We start from the raw sequence: 22681 nt of genomic DNA, 5'->3' as shown, positions 1-22681 counted from the left end.
TAAGTTGGGTGGTAACCGTTTAACCAAGATAAGGACTCCTTGTGTCCTAGTGGGGACGATGCTCTTGTGACCCATGAGGGCCAGGGAATCCATTGAGTGAGTGGTCAGTTGGTCACTCTCCTTTTGCTAATCTGTGTATAGCCTAGGCCCGGCACCTGCGTTCCTGATGAACAGTATAGGCTCGGATGATGGATTGATATTTGATCCCTCACTTGCTCTTGTTCTGTGTATTAGTACATTCACGTATGCTATTTATGTACTTCCTCTAACATCCAAACCAGAAACAATGAGGCCGGGTGATATCCTTGTCCTTTCCTCGTGAAAAAGTAGTCCACTGGCTCAGACTGTTGTGGCTGCATGGCTGGAGCAACTGAAGGTAAATGCTGTTCAGCATCTATCGATTCGTCACTTTCGAAAGCCATAACCGAACAACATTTGTAATATAACTGCTAGAGCGAGAATTGTTATGCGATTGTCTCATATCTTACAGATTTAGAAAGGGAAATGCTAGATCCATCGTAGAGTTCCTCTAGGCGCTCTGTAACGGTGTCCCACTAAGCTTTTTGTCTTGGAGCTTGGTGGATCTTTGCATCCGACTCGGCCGTGCTTCCTACACTCTTATGCCTTGCAACCTTGGCTACGGAGGACCAGAGGGAGTCGGTATGTGTGAGCACTTTTTTTCTCTCTCTCTCTCTTAGCTTTACCGTATGCAGCATATCATGTTTAATTTGTAGGTGAAAGTTGATTGATAAGTAGAATTTATCTCTACTGCACAGATGCTACTGTATACAAAAGTTAAGAAAATCTCTGTCGTTCCGTACGATAACTGCAGATGACATCATCCCACACTTGCTGCTGTCACCGTACGATCAGGGTTAGTCCCACCCCTGTTTGTGCCGGCACTCGGAGGTTGTGAAAAAATATTAATTATGGAGGGGAGTTGGATTAATGGTTCGAAAGGTATAACGAAGGTCGAGGAATTTTTTAGTGTTTTACATTGTGAATGATTAATTGCCATCTGTAGGGATTCTGAGTGTATTTTTAGATGTGTGGAACTTCATGGAGTGTCTAAAACCACGAAATGATGTAGCTACATAGGAAGCACAAGCTGATCATCCCAGGCTAAACGCTGGATTGCCCCCTGTGAGGTTTGAACTCACGACCCCTGGTTTACGAGACCAGTGCTCTACCACTGAGCTAAGGAGGCTATGTTGTTCACATGAAGGCTCCAGTGGGCGTGTGGGTTACTGTTTAAGCGTTAAACATTACGAGACTGCTGTTGTCAGTATTGGTCTTGCTTTAATGTCGAGGGACTGCCATCGAGGTATGTTAGTATCTTATCGATTAGCCTATTGTTGACATGATTTTATGGTGTAATACTTTTTTTTTTTCCTCATTGTAAACAAAAGTGGAGTTGCGTCCGTACATACAACGTTGATTTCCTTGTTTTTCAAGTGAAATGATAAGCTACTTCTATTTTCTCTAGCTATTCTGATGGTCAATACAAGTGAGACCTTTTTCTTATCAGTGTTGAGAAGATTGACTTATAATGTTTGCTGCATTGTTTGCTAGTACACAGTGGAACGTACTATAAAACAGACGACTTAATGACATGCTGCCCCCTGAGAGAATCGAACTCTCGACCCCTGGTTTACAAGACCAGTGCTCTGCCCCTGAGCTAAGGAGGCGTCTACTGCCTAGCTGGTAGTGGGAAAACGAAAATTTCTATTTCAGTTTTCCTTGTATCTTCATAATTATAAGGTAATCTGGAAATAACGGTGCATAGTCTACATTACTAGTTGATATACACACCCGTCGATATTAGATAATGGCCTAAGCTTATAGATTTGTAACTAAGTAATTGGTTATTACATAGTTAAGAGTGCCTTAATATTCTCAGACGTTTTAATTTATAGTTACCTACTAAGCTGCTATTCGTAAATGACTGTATGTTTACGTATCAGTCTTTGTCACGCAGTTGTTGATAATGAGGAGTGCTAATAAGTGATTATTTAAAGTGCAGTGTGTTCACACTGTTCAGGGAACCCATGCGCCGTCATGTAACGTCGTAAAGAGAGAGAGAGAGAGAGAGAGAGAGAGAGAGAGACTGAATTTTTAAAGGAAATTGTTCATAGTTTAACATCTAGAAAATGCTAAATGTACGGTACAAAGCAAGTAATTCATATATAAACGACTACGGTAAATTTTCATGGCCTCCTTAGCTCAGGGGCAGAGCACTGGTCTTGTAAACCAGGGGTCGTGAGTTCGATTCTCACAGGGGGCATGATATTTTCAGTCCCTAAATGCACTTCAGCTAATATCCTGTTGCTTGTGAAGGCAATGGTAATGTAATTTCAACCCTAGAGAACCCCTAGTCCTAGATTTCAGTCGGTACAATGACTCCTTGTGTGAAAGAAATATTCCCACTTTGTTTTAGTTTTGTTGAGAATGTATACAACAGTTTCGACCTTACTTGGGCTAATTTCAGGTGTGAAAAGAGACGGAACAGTTGCGTACCGGTATATGTAAGGGAGAGAGAGAGAGAGAGAGAGAGAGAAAGAGGCGATGGGGAGGGGTTTGTATGCGTTAAAACTTTAGAGGGATTTCTTCATGTGGATTGTGGTGGCACCAGTATACGACTGGGTGGCTCCGATGCATGGTTATACAAACGCCCCTCAGTTCCTTTCCATTTCGCAAAAAGATGGTAGACAGGAAGAGGGTAACTTCATCCTGCAGTCCACTGAGTTCATAGATGAACCTAGGGATGATACTACTACTACTACTACTACTGATCAAGGTAGCGTAGGTATTTACTGTATGACTCGCTGTGGTAAATGACGGAGAAACAGCACCCTTTTGAAACTGTTACGTCCGGCTGATATAAATCCTAGAACTGAATAGGGGACGAAGAGGGAAAGGAGCGATTGGTGAGCTGGTTGGGAGAGGGAGCAACGTTGTTTTGGGAGTAGATTAAGGTTTTAGGACTCTGCTCAGCGTGATGGGGTTTGGTTGCAGACGAGATGAAGTATGCAACGATTTTTTTTTTTTTTTTAGGTTCTTGCAGGATCATTAAGGTTCATTATAATTTTTCAGTGCCACATAATATCAGTCCCACTCGATCCATTTCGGCCTTTTCAGTTACAGTTCAGGGTCGGTGACATTTGAGTAGGCCCGTTCAAATTCGTAGTATTCATTCAGGTTCTTCTTGTACATACAGCCCCAGTCAGGTCACTTCAGGTTGAGTCAGGTCCATTCAGGGGCGTCACATCCAGCTGGGCCCAGTCATATCAGTCCAGGTCCAGTCACATTCATTCAGGTCAGCTTAGCATCACAGTAGTCATTGTCGCTCATTTCAGTAACTTCAGACCCACGTAGATGCGTTCATGTCTACTAAGTCACTTCAGGCCCATCAGGTTGATTTAGATCAGCTGAGGCGGATTCAGGATATAACTGAATGCATATGCCAAAAATCAGCCCCATTGTAATCTTTCTACCTTAACTTGGCTCAGATTTTTTGTCTATTTGCTGCTGATTTCACGTACCTCAGTGGTAGAGTAACACTGTACTATGACTGGACATCCTTTCCATAGCACTTCTTCGTGATTAGCACGATATTGTAATGTTATTCTGCCGGTATAATTCAGCATTTAAGATGGAGAGGTGGCAGTGTTAGGCCAAGTTGGAGTAGAAAGGACGTAGTGCAGCGGTGTTTGAGATGTTATGACATTTGAAGGTTGGGATTTTCAGACTTATTTACGATCGATTCCCTGCCGTAACTTACATTAATTTTTCTTCCTTCTCTTAAAAGCAAGTCATGATTACGAGAGAGGGAAAAATCGTAAGTTATATGGTTTCTGCAGGACGAAGAAAAGAAAGAGTGCAGAATCGCCCAGTGTCTCAAATTCATCCTGGAAAAAAAAAAAAAAAAGTTTACGACAGGGAATCGATCGTAAATATGCCTGAGAATATCTCCAAAATTAGGTCCCTTTACGTCCATCCCATCAAATAGGTTCAATACAGATCGTTTCAGGTCATGCATCTGAAGTCGTTTGCCAAATATCAGCCCTGTAGTTACATTACATTTTGAAGTGTCATTTCAGGTCGTTCCGAACTGGGTAGGGTGAATGTAAGCGGGAGTGAGTGGACAGGATGGGCTGAGATGATGATTGGGTATAGCATGTTGTCTGAGGCATACTGTATGCTATGAAGAGTATAGTAGCAAGTCAGAGGTGGGGGGAAAAAATGGGGTGTGACGGTATGTGACGTGATCGTGCAATTAATTAATGACTGACTGACGGATGTGGAAATATACGTCTTGGCTCCATGTTCCCTTGTGGAGTTATATATATATATATATATATATATATATATATATATATATATATATATATATATATATAATAACAGAATGGAGGAAGGAAAAACAAATGAATTAAAAAAAAAAAATACACCAGATTACTGGTGTCCTCTGTTCATAAAATATCTGTAACAGTTAGACTTAAACAGCTGTAGGTTGAAATTTGGAGGGAAACAACTCTGGGGAAGCGAGTTCCAGAGAGATGCAGTTCGGGGAATGAAAGAATTCTGATAGGCAGAAGTTCTGCAATATGGCTGAGTGACATTCCAGTCTTGAGCGCTACCAGATGCCCGTGTAGCACGAGGGAAGGCATGGAGAGGTGGCACAATGGACGCAACTTCGTCTGAGCATTTGCCATTAAAATAAATGTAAGATAATGCAAGGGAGGCAACATTCCTTCTTACTTGCAGGGGAGGTAGTTTATTTGTAACGGCAGGGTTGTTAATAATTCTAACAGCTTTGTTCTGAATCTTGTCTTTTTTAATGCAACCTCTCCACATCCATTCCACAAGGTGAGCAATATTCAAGCTGAGAGCGCACATGACTCTTATAAATTATGGCTAACTGCTCATCAGTGAAGAGGTTACGGACTCTGTACAATAATCCAAGTTTTTTTTTGAGGCAGTTTTGGCAAGTGATCTAACATGAAAGGTCCAGCTGAGGGCATTGTTAAGTGAGACGCCAAGAATTTCAATACTTTTGGAGATGGGAGTATTAGTAGCACTGAAGGTAATGTACGAATCTGGCAATATCTGTCTATTAGTAAATTGTATATATTTAGTTTTACTAGCATTAAATGAGACAAGGTTGTTTTGTCCCATTCACTGATCGTAGAAAAGTCTTGACTTATGGAGATGGCTGTACTGAGTTGAGAGGTAGAGATATTAGACTTTGTAAATGGGTGTCTGAGTGTGAATGAACTATGTAGTGTTGAGTCATCTGCTTATGAGTGGATGGGATTGTGGGTGACAGATAAGAGATCATCAGTAAGAACCAGGAACAGGGTTGGCGCCAGAACAGATCCCTGCGGCACGCCGGCGTTAATTGAGTGAAAATTGGAATATACATCATCTACTTTTACTCTATTATCCTGTCACTAAGACATGAAGAAATCATATATATATATATATATATATATATATATATATATATATATATATATATATATATACAGAGAGAGAGAGAGACTGTCTCTGTCTGTCTGTCCTCTATGGAAATCAAGGGGGATGCATATAAAACTCTGTAAACAGCTGTAATAGGTGTAGCTTTTTGCCATGAGTTTAGATGTGTACATTACAATTGCTAAAGTGGTGCACATTAAGTGGTCAGAATGAACTTAAGTGAGCCTAAATGACCCTGAACTGGCGTTAGTGGTGTCGGACCAGAATTAACAAACGAAGCATGACTGTGCTGCTTGGGTCCATGCATGGCTGATATGACCTAAAACAATCAATATAACAGGACCTGGAGGGCCAGAATCGACCATGGGACTAATTTATTTTTTGCTGTTGGTTCATGCAAGGAAGTCGTGGGCTATTTCGATTGCTCCTTTGCTGATTACGTCAGCTGAAGAGTTTGTCGACTTGACGCAGGTACGCGATCGCCGGACGCACTGTGTTTCCTGAGTACTTATCAGTGACTTGTTAACTAGTTGAGCTCCATAATTTACGTGGCGTAACGCATTGAGTGTATAGAAGTACTCTCTCTCTCTCTCTCACACACACACACACACACACACAGTAACTGCACATTCTTGCGGTATTTTCGCAGGTTAAATCAGCCAAAAATATTGTAGATGTTCGTAATTATATAGAAATGATATGAAGAGAGCGTGGGTGAAACGATTAGACATCGGTATGAAGGTCAGAAAAGGAGGTTAAACTTTCCAAATAAACTCAGATATCAATAAGGAAAGTGACTGCTGTGCGAATGGAAAATAATGCTGAAAAAAGGTAAGGATGAACAATAATGAGTGTGAAAATGTAAGGGGTGAGAGTGGGAGAATGGCAGCATATGAAAATTATATAAGGTGCACGTGAAAAGAATATATAAAAAGTGATGAGTGGAAATGAAAACAGAACTCTAGATTACACGAGTGGATTAATGGTGCTGAAGAATGATTGTATTACATGAGTATACAGGTAGAAGTGAAAAAGTCTGTGAAGAGGCTGAAGAATGGGAAGGCAACAGGCATTGATCAGGTATTTGGAGGGGTGATGAAGTGTTGTAGACAGGCAGAAACGAATTGTCTGTGTGAAATATGCCACAAGGACTGGCACAGTGAAGTTGTGCTATTCAGCGATGTGGGTTGAGGCTGTGAATGTGTCTCCGCACTATCGTAATGTTGACCCAAGTAAAAGCAAAAATTATTGGAATGGGGCTGCTGAATGTCGTAGAAATGGTAACTATATTGGCTAGAATAATGATAACAGAAGGTAAGGAAGATACTGGGTCAGAAAATGTGGTGAGTGATGAACAGGGTGGCTTTGAGAGTGGTAGGGGGGCGGGTAGCTAATACATTTGCAGTAAGACAGGCAATGAAGAAAGTCAGTGAGAAGAATTATAAGGTATTTATGGAAGTGGCACAAGGAAATAGGGTAGATAGGGAGGAACTGTAGAAGGTTTTCAGTGTTTATAAAAATACAGCGTGGTCCTGATAATATTTGCGATGATAATAATGGAGCATGTTTAAAAATATCTGGGTATCATAGACTTTGTGCAATGGTTAACTATCTGTCTGTGTCATAAGTAAATGTAGACAAGGGTAAAGTGATGGATGCAAAGTGGTGTGATGATGAATAAAGAGCGATAAATCAGTGGAAGATTTTAAGTGTGTAGTAAAGATAAGTAAATGTGTATAATGGAAATGGAGAGTGGAGGGCGTAAGGAAAACATGTGATTGGTGCTATAAATACCTTCCTTACTAGATACTGTAGAATTGAGGCTGCCGGAGGATTGCATGAGGATGTGTAAGTGTCCATATTAACATGTGGGTGTGACACTGGCATAAGTGTGAGAAGTCAGTGGAAGCAGGGATGAAGTACAGCAGGGATGTTGAGAAATGTGTGTGGGTTGTGTACAGCATTTACGGGATATAAAAAATAATGCATCCTTGAAAGATCTGGAGTAGATAAATCTGCTGAGAAAGGTTAAAAGTGTTCTAAAACGATATGGTTATGTAGAGAGAACGAGTAGAATTAGGATGGTAAAAGGGATAAAAACAGTATGAGTTGGAAAATGGGAGGAAGCATGAAAGGCTGAACAGTGAAGAGAAAACCTGTATATTTGGCATAATTGTGGACAAATTACAATTGCTACAGAAGTATTTTATGTACTTCACATGGCCGACGTTTCAGAGTCAGTCAGCCGTGGTTTAAAGGTCAGACATAAGGGGATTTCCCAAATGTTTAGAAGGCTGGTTTTGGTGTCAGAATGATCATTATATCTAGGCAAAGCTGGGCAGATAGTATATATTTTTTCATTTCTTTAAATTGATAAAGGCTCCAGCATGCAAGCATACGTGGATCTTTGTCACCCAATTTTGGTTCTCCTCACTGCCCGATCTCTAGCAGCCTCATTATTTAGTCTTTTATCCCTAAGGTCATATTGGGACCTTGTCCCAAATCTTTTTCGGTCTGCCTTTCTCAAGTCGCCCCTCAATGTTCATACCTTTCATCCTCTGCACTTATAGTTGTCATCGTCCATTTCTTAACATGCCCAAACCATTTCAATTTACCCCTCATTATCACATTGCTAATACTTTCATGTCCTATCCTTCCTTTCAACTCTTGATTGTAACCCTCCCCCTCCCCCCAAGGCCTGTTATTCAAGGACGCACTACACTTCCATATGATCATTTTCATCTCCATACTTTATAATTACATACTGATATTTGTTAACACTGCGCGCATAGTATATGGTAATGGTGATATTTGCAAAGTATATACATCCTACCGCCAGGGCTTGATCCAAATTAAAAAAAAAAAAAAAAATGCATGAACGATTATACAGTGGAAAACTGCGTGGGAGGGCGAAATGATTAGACAGTTAATGAAAGAGCAGTTATGCCGCATTAACATCATTGTCACTAAATCAGTAGCAGATGATCTCAGTACATTATTGCAGCTGTAGTCGGTTCGTTTTCTCCTGAGGAAACTAGGACACTCACACGGTTGAGTGTTGTATCCTGTTCACTTTGCCATGGCTTGAAATTACCCTCCCGCCATCTTCAGTCATGGGATGCAACAATAGATTAACACAAGAATATGACGAAGATGTGCTATTGAAAGGATGTTGAACCATAGTCCTGTCTTTTTCTGTCACAGAGTTACGTGAAATAAGCTGCCAAAATGATAATAATCGGGGCTAAGGTAAAGTGGGTGAACTGTAGTAGTGGTTGCATGAAATATGAGCCGTAGTTATGAAGTATAAATGAGTCTCCTTGGTTACTGGTCAGATCCACTCAAGTCAAACTACAGCTCGCCATCTGCTGAGCTGAAAGGGGGCTGGGATCTTTTTCATGTTAGAACACACGCCATAGTGACTTCTCAGGCACGGTTATTTGTTATCAAGTTCGCCTACATCATTCAGGCCACTTTACGTCCAGCAAATCCACATCAGGTTCAGTCAGATGTATTCACATCAATCTACGACCATTCTAGTCGTTGTAGCAGAAATCCTCTCCAGTCTTTTAACCTTGTTAGTACAATTGCATTTTTAAAATAACATAGTGCAAGTGTAACTTACTGCACATAGCAGCATTTTAATAGAAATATTTCCAGTGGAAGAAAAAGAATACATTTTAAAAAGGACCTCAACCTGTCTTACGAATACGACTGTCGGTAAGGGCGTGAGAATCGGTGAGAAAGCCCAGTTAAGGTTTGGGAGCAAGACAGCCCAGTGAGGGTTTGGGAGTGAGATAACTCAGTATAGGTTTGGGCGTGAGATAACCCAGTGAAGGGTTGGGTGTGAGATGGCTTGGTTGGGTGTGGTGGCTTATTTTGCACAAACAAGATGTCAACTTCTCGAGTGCTAGGTACGGTAATACGCCCTACATGGCGTCCTTTAGGTTAAGATTTGTCAGTGATGGGGGACCGAGGCACGGCTTCTACCACAGAACAGGGGCGTTGAAAGGTGATCTATACAGCAATGACGATGGCTCTCATTTGTCGTCGGTAGTAAAACAGTGGTGAATATTTTTTTGAATATGAAATGACCAGATGAGGGGTTGAGCATAGTCTGGCCTGGTGTTTGGATGGGTATGAGATAGCCCAGTGCATGCACGTGATCTGAGCATCCTGTGTACGATGGCTGGGTGATGATTGTGCCATTTTAATTGAGTGATTAAATCTGGATGCAGCCATCCTCTGAAATAGATATCATTACATGTGCAACTTTGTTGAGGGCATGTTCCAGGTCGAAAAGAGCATGGTTTGCCGCAGGGTCATGGTAAATCCAGTTTTGCCCTTCCCTGGATCCACTGGATCTGTAAGTACTCTCTGCTACTGTATGCCTGGTTCTATCAAGTGCATAACACTAGCCCTGCTTTAGAATAAACCACAAGGCTCGTACTATCATAGATGATGGGCTTGTGTGACTTTTGACAAGTATAACTTTCCTTCCAAGTCATGACGATTCAGTGTATATTGGGCGCAGCATATTCTGCACCGCAGTAAGCATGGTATATCGGTCTGTATCCAATCATGGCTGTGACACACACACACACCACAAAGCCAGTCAGGAGACAGGACGTGTGTGCTGGGCAATCTCCAGGTCCTGTTCTCCCCACTTACTGTTTGTTAATCAGCCCATACACCACTGACCGGGCTAATGTATGGCCCGGCCTGCACTATATGTGCAGGGAATCTTTCAACAACAACATGGCTGTGATCTGAAAAAGGACGTTGTGAGCTTGTTGAAATAGCTAGCATATGTTCGCACTGTCAGTTCACACTAATGATTATTTCCTCTATGAATTCATTATCAAAGTCTATTCCATTCATTTGTGGGATTATAGTTATGTTCTCAGTTCTCATGGATCTTAAGCCCAGTAACATATGAGCTTTAATTGCTAAGTTTTCAACGATATAGAACAATGCAGAGAATGGTCTTGTAGTTTCTGTGAAACTGAGATTTAATCTTATCATACCTTTTACTGTAATCTCTTGACCATCTACTGTGTATAAATCTAAATCAGCTTCATCCAGAAAAGTTACTTTCTTTTTATTTTTAAGAATTCTATTTAGTTCTTCATGTGTTATTAAGTTCACTGGAGAGCCTGTATCTAAAAATAAGGAAACGTTTTGATCCTCACATACCGCTGGTATCAAGATACACTCATTTCCCAACATGCCTCCTATGTGAAGTTTAGCCTTGTTCTTCTTTACGTTTGTTCGTTTTTTGTCATGACTTGGTCTTCCCCCGATTTGAACATAGACACAATTTTTTCTACTGTTTTGCAATCACTAGTCCAGTGCCCTTGGTATCTATGATGCCTACAGTAAGGACCAAATCCTTGTGTCTTTTGATTATCCTCTTTTGCCTTGATAAAGCATTCATACCTTGTGTGTCCTGGTTTTGCACAGTAATGACACAGAATGGACCTGTCCCTTGACTGTGACCTACGAGGTGATTTCCCATAAGAAGTGTTGTTTATGGCGCGAGACCTGCTCGGGCTGCGCGAAAACGTATGAAACTGCCTGTAGGAAGGCGTGTGGGAACGATTTCTAGGCGTCTTTGTTTGTTTTGGCTGCCTCATTTCTGGTCGCGATCGATTTTGTTCTCTGTTTGGGGTCGGTGTAGATGTTTTCACAGCTGATACTGTCTCAGGTACCCTTATTCTACCCGAATGTGCATGTGTGTCGACCACACCTGCTTTACTGCACTGCATCTCTACCTCGTTCATTAAGTCTAGCAAGCACATTCCTGGGGTGTAACGCGATCGTTTTGGCGATCTTAAGGGTCCTATCAGGTAATTTACACAAGGCAGCTACATAACCAATGATGTCCACGACGAGGTCTGGGGACATCTTTCCATCATCTGTTATCCAATTAGAATTCTCCAGAGCAGCTAATAGAGTTCTCTTGATTGTGGAGACATCAGCAGTTATTTCACTGAGCACATGGTTTGTAGTGTGCTCCCTTACAAGATCTACAATTTTATGTAATTCTGGAATTATACCTGGCAAGAAGTTCATACCTCCAGAAAATTTCTTCAGAAATTCAGTTTAAATTCATCATATGTCCTAGCACGATGTAGCTTATTGGAGTGCAATAAATTGCTTGCTGGACATCTTTCCTGGCTTATGCAAGATGAAAAAATAGCAATTTTCTCTTGTTCATCTAGTATGTGGCGCTTGATGAACATTTGTTCGCACTGACTGATTAATGAAATGACATCAATGCGATCTTTGTCTGTGCCAGAGAATTTTGGGGCAGTTTTATCCTCGTGATACACAAAAACGTGAGGTGTGGTTTTTAGATCAGCAGTATTTGTTTCTTGATTCATTTTTAATGATTGCCCTGTTAAATCAACTTGTACGTGTTTATCGTTATGTGAGGGAATGGTGGAATATGTATGACCGGACCGGTGAACCCTGTTAAGTATATTGGCATACGTATGCAAGGCAGCTGCAAAGTCGACACTCTCTATGTCTGAGGGGGTTTCCCACTCATCATCCGAAACTCCAGTATTTGTTTCTTTATCTTTAGCGTGTGTTGAGGGTTGTACAAGGGGTGGGCTGTCTCTTAATTGTGAGTCTGATGTTGTGGCAATTTGTGTGTCATCTGGTATTAACGTGGGTGGTGGCGAAAATATTCCTGTCATTAAGATATGATGTTATGAAATACGCTTCTTGTTTATGTCCTAGCAAACTAGATGAGTAAATAAGTTGAATATAGCTAATTTTAGCACTGAGAAGAAATGAGCAAGTATAATTTTACCCACTTGATACAGATCGTAGAGGTGTGTCGATACAAAAGTCGATCTCGGAAGAAAATACAGGTTTGATTAAAGATCTCTTGATAATTCTAGTGGTGTGTTGATGGACGATATTACTCAGGAAATTCCATGGCCTGGTATTTGTAGTGGTTAACGGCTGTCCCAGGCAAACCTCAACATAGAACGTCGAATTTCCAACTTAACTGTGAAAATAAATGAGTATGAGTAGGAGCTATGTGAATAATGAGTAATGAGTAGTGGGTGAGAAGTGCCTGGTGTCAGTCACACGTTGCTTGGCATGGCAGACTCGCGTTGTGATGTCATCTCAGCACATGGTGACGTCGGCTTCCCACACTGGTAGCTGTGGTGAGTGCATGAGTAGCGATGAGTAACTTGAGTGAAGACGGGTGAGTAAGACGAGTTGTGAATATGGACTTGGTGTTTTGCTGCGTGTATTGACCTCTTCACTCCTGCGTAAGCGTTGGGGGTTGGGTGGATGTAGCAGAGAGAGGAGGGTGAGGTCTGGTGGTTATGAGTCGTGTCTCACTCTTCATTTGTTTTGTTGTTCTTCCTCGAGGTATTTGTGGTCCTTTTTCCTCATCTTTACTTGCTTTGTTTTATATTCTTCTTGTTGCTGCTTGAAGTTACGTGAAGATTATAGAGTTGTGTTGTAGACTGTATTTCATAGGAATCACTGTAGAACTGAAGCTAATCTTGTAGAGTTTCGCTTGCTTTTGTAGAAATTTGCTTTTAATTCGGAGACGATGTCCGTAGATTTGCTGGTTCGTCGTTAAACTACTTGCAAGGCGTCGTGTGATCTCTTGACCTCTGCATCAGCATGATGATCTGGGAGACGGAGGGGGCTGGATGGAGAGAAGCGTCAGGAGCTGGTTGTGTTGTTGGTTGAGAGAGAGATATTCTTGTTTTCAATCTTGATATTTTGTAGGAATTTAATGTTGATTCGTAGACGAGGTTCGTATACGTTCGCTGCTACCAAATGTTATGTAGTGACAGGAGAGGTAAAGAATAGTATGGGACTATTTTTATTTGTCTTGGAAATATTAACAAGTCTCTCACACGGAACGAGTATAAGTCCCGGGTAGCTACCTCCCTGTCTCGCTATCTGTTTCTCTCTCTCAAATTGCCAAGCCCTTCTCCCGTCACCTGTCTCCTCTGAGGCCTGTCTACTTCTCTCTTGCCTGTTCTGTGGCTAATCTCCGTCTGACCTCTCTTTCCTAAAATCTGATGTAGCAGGGGTGTGTCACGTGTGTTCCTCGTGGATGGAAAGTTCCCGCAGCCTGTGTGTGAGCATGTGTGTATGTGTGTATATGGCCACTAGACGCTGTCGTGTGCCTATCAAGCATTCCTCACGTCAGAGTGTGTAAGCATGTTTAGCACTGCTCGATTCTCGCAGACACAACACCTCTCATCATCTGACTCCCTGCTTCTATCTGTCTATTTATCTATCTATTATGATTTGTAAATATAATATGTAGTCCTACATATATACAGAATAACCCACAGAACAGAGTCATAATAACACTTATTTTCTCATGCATTTAATAACTCACAGAAATAGCCATTACAACACACATACTTTCACATGCATTGCCCTTACAACAGATACCTAATTTTTCTTGATCCTGACCAGTTTGGGGAAGGGCTTATTTTGGATACCACTCTCCATGTGAGGAAAAGGTCTGGTCTTGCAGGGAAACTTATATGGACGGATATAGATACAGACAGTCCGGAAGAACTTGGGTTTACTAGGCCTGCATAGTCCGACTAGCTTTGAGTGTGGGCAGGGCTAGTCGTGCCATGAAACTGATCTGTTTCTGTGATGGAGGAGGAGCTGGTGTAGGAGTGGAGAGTTGCAGTGCAACTGCTATGAACATTCTGACCTTGATGTCGGTGTCAGATTGGTTTTTGGTGGTTGATCTTGGAGTCTGATGGTCGTTCTTGGTTCATATGGCCGATTGGTCATCGATATCGTGACAGAATCGGGAAAGGACAGATGTTGTGTTGGTTGTGTTGTGGTGAGTTGTTGTATGTGGAAGTGCTGTAGTGGTGGTGGTGGCGGGGTCTTCTCGGTGGGATCTTTCCATTCCCCACTGACTACGGAGTGTGCTATCATGCCACAAACCGTGCAGGACAAGATCATGCCGTAGAAGTACTCCACTTTGGCACACATGCAGCGGAGTTGGCCGCTAGAAGGGCAGGAAGCAATAGAGTGGTCGTATGTGCAGAATTTCAGCTACTGTTGTTGGTGTTGCCATTTTTTCTCTGGTGTGATGTCATCGGGTGGGATGGTGATGTGGATATGGATGATCGTCAGGTCTCGTCGCAGCTGATTTGCCTTCGCTAGAGATATAGGATCGTGAATTTTCATGACTGGTAGCAAATAGGTCTGTGGGTCTAGGCGATTGGGATTTCGTCATTGGTCATGTGGCGCGACATTTGTGGGTCTTCCACTATTACTGAACATAGTGAATCGTACTTCAGTGAGACATCTGTCCAGAATCGAACCGAAAGGAACCTTTCGATGGTTAATTGGGTGAATACTTTAGTTAGCTTCATCCGTTTGTGGAAACTGCTATTATGTAACAGGTGACGCTTATGATGTGGAAGGAGGACGTAAAGAGGATGCATGAAGCGATAGAATGAACGAAAGAAGGGGCCGTAAGATGAAGAAATGGTAAAAAAAAAAAGGGGGGGGGGGCTATAGAAAGGGTGTGGAGAGGAAGGCAGCGATCGAAGTTTCTATTAGACCTTGGTGATATATCGAGTGGATTATACACAGAGGGAGAATGAGGAAGTGGTGCATAGGTTTGGAAACTAGTTGCAGTGGAAGGATCGAAAATTATTCATTGGAAAAATAAAACATCAGGACGAATCAAGGGAGAGAGCGATGGAGACTAACGTGTCATCTTGGCTTTGAAATCTAATGATCATATTTTGGCCTATATCAACGTTCAGGTTATAATATCGCGCTTCGTATCGACTTCTGCTAAATATTTCCCTGCCCAGTCATTTTCACTTGAATTATCTGACCTAGCGATACACTTGTGTTGGTTATACATAATTTTTATTACATTTTTTTTTAAGAGAACTTAGAAAAACTTATAATATATGTAAAAACTGTGGCGATAATTCCACGAGTCACATCGTCAGGTTGGCCGAGTGGTTAAGGCGCCAGACTTAAGTTCTGGTACTCGAGAGAGTGCGTGGGTTCGAACCCCACACCTGACACAATTGTGGTCTGGTTTTAATTGTTCTCTTCCCCTAGTTCAGCATCATCCTAGTGTAGTAAATGAACGCCATTGTACGACAACTGTTTGACAAATGACATTAACGAAGAAAAAATGTTAGTAAGACCACCTGGCGTGTATTGATTTTAGGTACGCGGAGTGGCAATGCCGCTGTAGCTAAAAAGAAAATGGTCCCATAGCGAATGCCTTGGCAGATGTTTCAGGGGGTTTGGTTATGTTGTGGAGTACACAGAAGTGGGGCTTGTAGCTGTTATCAGATTCATTGTTATATTTGGAGTTTATTAACTTTTTCTTGGTCGTGTTTTCTCTGTTGCTTTTTTCCAGATGACACCAGACGATTTTATTTAAGGTAAGGGGGAGTCATCGAAGCCTGATAGTATTTATATCGTCACAATCTTTTTCTCACGCCTGCCGATTTTTTTTTTCTAGCTGGAGTGACTTTTAGGAGCTCAGAATGTTAGGCATTTTTAAAATATAAAGTAAATAGTAGAAATGATATATATATATATATATATATATATATATATATATACAACGATTTGATGACTGCTGATAAATTGTAGGCAACTGGTGTTTAAGAAATCATTCTTTAGGTGACCTAGACTGTTTAGGGGCTTTAATTCTTCTCGTGATGTAGGCTAGCCTGTAGTAGGTTGACTGATTTGAGGTCATGCAGTTGATGCACTTCCCAAGAGGAGTTGCTCTGTATTTTCCCGTGTAGGCCATCCACCCTTGGGTTATGATTTCCTGGGCAGTAATCCGTGGTGGTTATGCTAGGTCTCAGGCTTCTCAGTTTTCCTCGTGTCTGTTCATCATCACTGGGGTCCTGTGGCAGTCTTTGAATCCATACTGTCTTAACGTTATTATATAAAACACGGGTGGATATGGAACTTTTGACAGTCTAGCAGAATTGAATTACAAAAAACTTATTCTTAGAACATCTTTGACCCATTTAAAGTTTTCAGAGTGTTTTGACACAAGATGAATATGTACAGTATGTACCCCTGTACATATCTCAACATTCAGCTCAAGAGATGGTTGGCCAGTCACTGGTATTAAGATGTGACCAGAAGAAACACCTGCCCTGAAGTTCCCAAAGTAGCACTACATTTTAGGGAAAGCACAGCATGAGAATATATATATATATATATATATATATATATATATATATATATATATATATATATATATATGTGTGTGTGTGTGTGTGTGTGTGTGTGTGTGTGTGTGCGTTACAGGGAATATGTGTAACCAGTGATTTCATGAAATCCCTAATGAATTAGTGGAATGAGTTTAATTAGGATGGGTTAGTTAAGGTTAGGTTAATTTAGGCTGCAGTTAGGTTAGGCCGTGATAATTTAGATTAATTTTAGGTTAGGCTAGGTTAGTTAGGTTAGGTTAGGTTAATTCAGATGAATGCGTAACATAACTTAGCATTCATCTAAATTAACCTAACCTAAACTAGCCCAACCAGACCTAAACTTAACCTAACCTGGATTATCTCAGCCTAACCTAACCGCAGTCTAAATTAACCCAACCTTAATTATCCCATCATAATTTAAACTCATTTCACGAATTCACTGGGGGATTTCATGAAATAACTGGTTACACAAATTACTTGTAACATTAGAGAGAGAGAGAGACTAGTAAGCTATGCCACTCGAACTCCTATACCAATGACGCAAGAGAGAGAGAGAGAGAGAGAGAGAGAGACTAGTATGCTATACCACTCGAACTCCTACACCAATGACGCAAGAGAGAGGGAGAGAGAGCCTAGTATGTTATACCACTCGAACTCCTACACCAATGACGCAAGAGAGAGAGAGAGCCTAGTATGCTATACCACTCGAACTGCTACACCAATGACGCAAGAGAGAGAGAGAGAGAGACTAGTATGCCACTCAAACTCCTTTAGCAATTACGCAGAAATGCACTCTTAATGCAACTGCAGAAGGCATCGGCAGGGACATCTCATAATTTTGGCAGTTTTAGATGTCAGGTGGACATCCGAGCAATATAGAGTATAACTTAAGATCTGAACAAGATTCCAGCAAGTCGGTTGATGTGAATTAGCTTGAATTAAGGGCATCACCAAACGAGCACCTACCACTCTAAGAATTGGTTCGCCTTAACTTGGTGGAGATGGTTACCCCTTTGTAGCTAATTTCCCTTAGCTCAGTAGCAGAATGAGACAGTACTGCGAGTCTGCGACACTACAACCTCTTCAATAGCACTTTTTTTATGACCAGCATCATAATATATGATGTCAATCTTGTTGCAGCTTAGTATTCATGACAGAGGTATGATAGTTTTAGGACAAGTTAAAGTGTACCATATAGAATATTGTATGGCTAGGGTAATCCTCACGTCTTGCAGCTGAGAAAGGTCTGGGTAGGTCCTACTCAACACTTGTTGGGTAATGGGAGACTGGCGAAGATACAGTATTCGTGCGGCGAGGAAGGGAAAGCAAATAGTAGTGTAATTGGTCATAGGCAGAGGAGTTAGGTTTATCAAAGAAGAAGAGAAAAGGGTGAAGGCATCTTGGAGAACAGAAGTGGCAAGGGTTGCAGAAAGTGATTGTGAGAGTGGTTGCTGAGCTAGTAGTGTAAAGGAATTGCTGGATGGAGAGGAGTGAGAGACAGACTTATAATACAGGGATAGAGAGGACGAGAGTATAGCACGGAACAGTGTGATGCTGGGAAATGGGAGGATAAAAGATTTTAGGGCTGTTTAGCAGATACTTTGGATCCCTGGATCTGGGTGCGTTCGTTGATAAAGCTTGGTTGGAACAAATCATTGTGTCGTATGTCAGCCTGGTAGAGCTGGATCAGTGGCATACATACATAGGCGTACCGTTTCCAACATCGGATATTTTTGATGATCTGCAGCGCTTGACAAAACTTTCAATAACTGCAACTAAATCTCCATAGTAAGTTTCAACATCTAAAAATGACTTCCGGGTGTTTCTGTACCAGCGTTGGACATAGCAGCAAAGCTTAGGCAATTGTCCGCTTGGAATAGCAAACCTTTTCATGGGGTTGTAAAACTTAGGACTCAATATGATAGTACGGTAGTTCCAGTAGCAAAATGATCACTGAGTAAGTACCTGAGTACGTGAATTTCAGCAGGACTTGTGTCGAAGTTTAGCAGAACAACATAGTCAAGCTTTCCTCCTTGAACATGAGTAAGAACTTATCACCTGTAAATTTAGCAGTATCAGCATCATCAAGAAAATTCTTGCAGCATATACCATTAACATTTGATGTTTTAACAATACCCAGTGCTGTATGCCTAGCATTAAGGTCACCAACCAAAATTGTTGTCTCGTCAAAAATAACAGGAAGAAGTGATTCAGTTATGAAAGCAGCTAGGATGAACATATTCGCGGTACAATATAAACAGGTGTAACAATAAAAAGATGTAAGCACCCAACTATATATATATATTCTGTTCCATTATGAACGCCCTTTTCAAGGAATGTAACAGGAAGACTTGACTTAACCTACATTGCCAAGACCTTTGAGACATCTTCCTCCTGATGGTGAAAACATAGTAACTTCTCAAGTGTGGCACGGCACGTCGTACACGTACTTCCTGCAAGGCGACTAAAGTCCAGTTCATGTACTGTAGCATAAGAGTATAGGTCATGAAGTAAATCGGGTCCGTAAGTCCATTGACATTCCTAGATCAGTAAGGTATAAGTAAAGTTACCCATCGGAAGGCAGTTTTTCCGCAAGTTGCCACAGCTTCTTCGCAGATTGCCCCAGCATAGTTACAAGTCGTGCCTGCTCACGGTGTACGTCATCAAACCTCCTTTGAACAATTTCTTCACGGCTCACGGTGTACGTCATCAAACCTCCCTTGAACTATTTCTTCACGGCTCACGGTGTACGTCATCAAACCTCCCTTGAACAAACTCCTCACGGCTCACGGTGTACGTCATCAAACCTTCCTTGAACAATCTCTTCACCCCGAGCACAGCATTTTTTCGGGACTTCCCCTTTTCGTGAATCCCCTCCACGTTCATGTGGTCATTTACAGACTCCTCGCCACCCTGACCTGCAGTGCTGGAACTCCAGAAGTATCGCACGTAGCTGCAGAAGGTTCCTTTTCTATGTCAGACGTGGTATGTAGTCCTGCTGTCGCTGCAACCGTAGTTCCATGCGCTGGAGTCCCCGGGACAAGTCTTTTACAGCCACTTGGCTGTAACAAATTTCTGTACTCGGGGTGATTGTTTTCATGCTGAAGGGAATCGCGACCTGCAGGCCGATTTGACAAGGTTTTAGCATGTCATACTGGTGGCTGACTGTGTAAAAGTGCAGTTGTAGATACTTTCCCCAGCTGTATGAAGTCCGAGGCCTGTAAACGGGCCTTCCAAACATTGGTTGGTGACGGCGGTGGTTGTGTTACTGGGGCCTGGGGTACAGAGTGTCGTGGTGCCAGGGTCGTCTGTGGCAAAGTTTAGTGGTTTTTTGGGACACAGGGACGAGTGAACACTGTTTTCCCTTCCACAGATGCAGGAATTGGGTGTGAAGTTTTTCATCATCATCATTAACATTATCATCCGGACCTCCTTTCCCACCCTAGGGCAGGGTGAGGAGTAGCACATCCAGACAGCCTGGGTTTGCGCAGTCCAGTGGGCCAAGCTTCCATTCATTCATCATTCAAGCCCTCGGAATCCTGGCTTTATCTGATACGCCAAAAACATGAACCACATTCTGTAGTGAAGTTTTTGCCTTTCTTATTTTTCCTGACAGATGTTGGCACCATGCCTCCCAACTCAGAAACGACACCTGTATGCTGCAGTACACTTCCATGCCAAATGCCCTCACCTGCTATGCAGTGGTAGAGGTCAGGCTCCAAAATGTAGCGTGCAACACTCGTGTATTCCAGTGGCTTGTCTCTGGAACCTTTCTCTCCAACATAGTAATAAGCTGTGGCCTCGGATCTTTCCCAAACGTTCTTCTGTTCATTTGCTGGACATTTCCAGGTGCTTCAAAATCCTCCACTGCTCAGTTGACAGGAACGTTATGAATAATAATCCTGATCTGGGAGCGGTTGGTAACAGGTTCCAAAACGTTATTAAATCCACTCTTAGTCAAGTAATCCACAACATGGTCACCTCTCACTGTCGCATATTGATGAGTCGTACCTTCCTTGAACAGTATCACAAAATCAGGAAACAGTTTTCCTCAAAGACAGTCCACTTACTTGTAGCCTTTTGTGAAATGGAGTACTCACAATCCGAGACTTGCTTCACTGCGGCATCATGATTTTGCTGTAGTTCATCTCACTCTATCACATTCCCAACAGTTGCATCAACGGTAGGATACCCTGTGCGATGGCGTTTGCTGACACCGCATCCCATTTCATTCGTGCTGGTACGGCCCGCGGCGCGCAACCAGTGCTGTCATCCATATTCATTTCTCGTATAGAGGGTTGCTCTTATCCCCCTTTCAAGAGTCTGTCATAGAGGCCAGTCTTTCCCTTGATACTATAGGTGTGATCAGAGTGGCGAGGCCCTTGGCGTTTGCGGTGACGGCCACGTGTGGTCATGGGAGGCACAGGCACACCCGCATCCTGCGACCGCATGGCAGGCACTGCCTAAGGACAGGTACATTACCTACCTATCTACTGCCAGACGCCTTAATCCCGCATGGGGTGGCCACAAACATATCGTCTCCATGTCGCCCTGTTCTCCGCCATTTCACTGCCCTCCCTCCAGCTCATAATTCCCTCTCTCATATACCTCTCCACTCCATCCCTCCATCTCAACTTCGGCCTCCCTTCCCTCTCCCCCCCCCTCCACTTCACTCATATACACTCATCTCTTTAGTCTCTCGCTCTCCATCCTATCCACATGGCCATACCACCTCAGTGTATTTCTCTTAATGCTTTTTATCATACCCACATCCACACCACAAGGCTCCATCACTTCCTCATTTTTCGGTCTGTCTTTCCATATAACTCCACATGCTCCTCAAATAATTCATATCCGCCGCTCTCACTCTTGACTTGTGTCCCTCCAACAAGGTCCAAGCTTCACTTATGTTAAGAGTTGGTATCACAATACTTTTTTACTTCCATGCATACGTTCCTATCTTTTATCACTGTTTTCAAAGAACCAGCAACCTTTCTTCCTTGTTGTACCTTTTCAAGTGCTACATCCTCCAAATTTCCATCTTTACTCATCACACTACCGAAGTGCTTAAAAGCACTCACATTTCCTTTTTTTTCATCATCCAGCTTCATTGTACATTCGGTGACTTCATTTCCCTCGAAGACCTAACTTTACTCTTCCCTACATTAACCTTTAGATTCCGTTTCTTACACACTCTCCCAGACTTATTCACCAAGCCTTTCAGCTCCCCTTAGTCTTCTCTTAGCAACACAGTATCATATGCAAACAACAGCACAGGAAGTTTCCAAACGCTGCCCTCATCAGGGCCGCTCCAACATCTACTGCGCTACCTTATATCTCTTTTATAACCCCATCCATATACAGATTGAATAACCATGGAGACATGACATATCCATGTTTCAATCTAACATTCAAATAGAAAAATTCACTCATTTCACTGTCTACACGCACTGCAGCCTTAGCATCCTCATACACACTCTTCACGGCAATCAACATCTTCCCATATACTCCATATATTGTTAATGTTTTCCACATTCCTTGTTTGTCCATTCTCTTATGCTTTCTCCAAATCCATAAAGGCAGCATACAACTTCTTTCCATTCTCGAGAAACTTTTCCACTAAAGACCTAAGGATGAATATCTGATCTACACAACTTCTTCCCTTCCTAAAACCACTCTGTACTTCGCCAGCTAATTCCTTTGTTATTTCCAAAACTCTGTCAGTAAGTATCCTACCATAAACTTTTCCTATTGCACTAAGACGACAAATGCCCCTATGATTGCAACTCGTTTGTTTTTCCTCTTTTCCTTTGTGCAGGGATATAATTATAGCTGTCTTCCAATCCTCAGGGACTCCACAATCCTCCCAGGTCAATCTGCACATCTTCCATATCCATTGTACTACTGTCTCTCCTCCATGCTTCATCACTTCATCACACACTTCATCAGTTCCTGGGGCTTTCCCCATTTTGACT

General features: G+C 42.1%; 4 non-coding genes across 4 annotated transcripts; 2 read left to right on the top strand and 2 right to left on the bottom strand.

The window, feature by feature from the left end:
* Positions 1-1135: 1135 nt before the first annotated feature.
* Positions 1136-1207, bottom strand: TRNAT-CGU (transfer RNA threonine (anticodon CGU)). The gene has a single exon. It is a non-coding gene; the product is annotated as a tRNA-Thr (tRNA).
* Positions 1208-1616: 409 nt separating this feature from the next.
* Positions 1617-1688, bottom strand: TRNAT-UGU (transfer RNA threonine (anticodon UGU)). Its single transcript has one exon. It is a non-coding gene; the product is annotated as a tRNA-Thr (tRNA).
* A 524-nt stretch (positions 1689-2212) lies between these two features.
* TRNAT-UGU (transfer RNA threonine (anticodon UGU)) lies at positions 2213-2284 on the top strand. Its single transcript has one exon. It is a non-coding gene; the product is annotated as a tRNA-Thr (tRNA).
* A 13178-nt stretch (positions 2285-15462) lies between these two features.
* Positions 15463-15545, top strand: TRNAL-UAA (transfer RNA leucine (anticodon UAA)). The gene has a single exon. It is a non-coding gene; the product is annotated as a tRNA-Leu (tRNA).
* The last annotated feature ends 7136 nt before the right edge of the window (positions 15546-22681 follow it).

The sequence above is a fragment of the Coenobita brevimanus genome, chromosome 103, assembly GCF_032717465.1.
Source record: "Coenobita brevimanus isolate Jiangsu-jjx chromosome 103, ASM3271746v2, whole genome shotgun sequence".
NCBI lineage: Eukaryota > Metazoa > Arthropoda > Malacostraca > Decapoda > Coenobitidae > Coenobita > Coenobita brevimanus.
The sequence above is the reverse complement of the archived record's forward strand: the minus strand, read 5'-3'. Positions and strand labels throughout refer to the sequence as shown.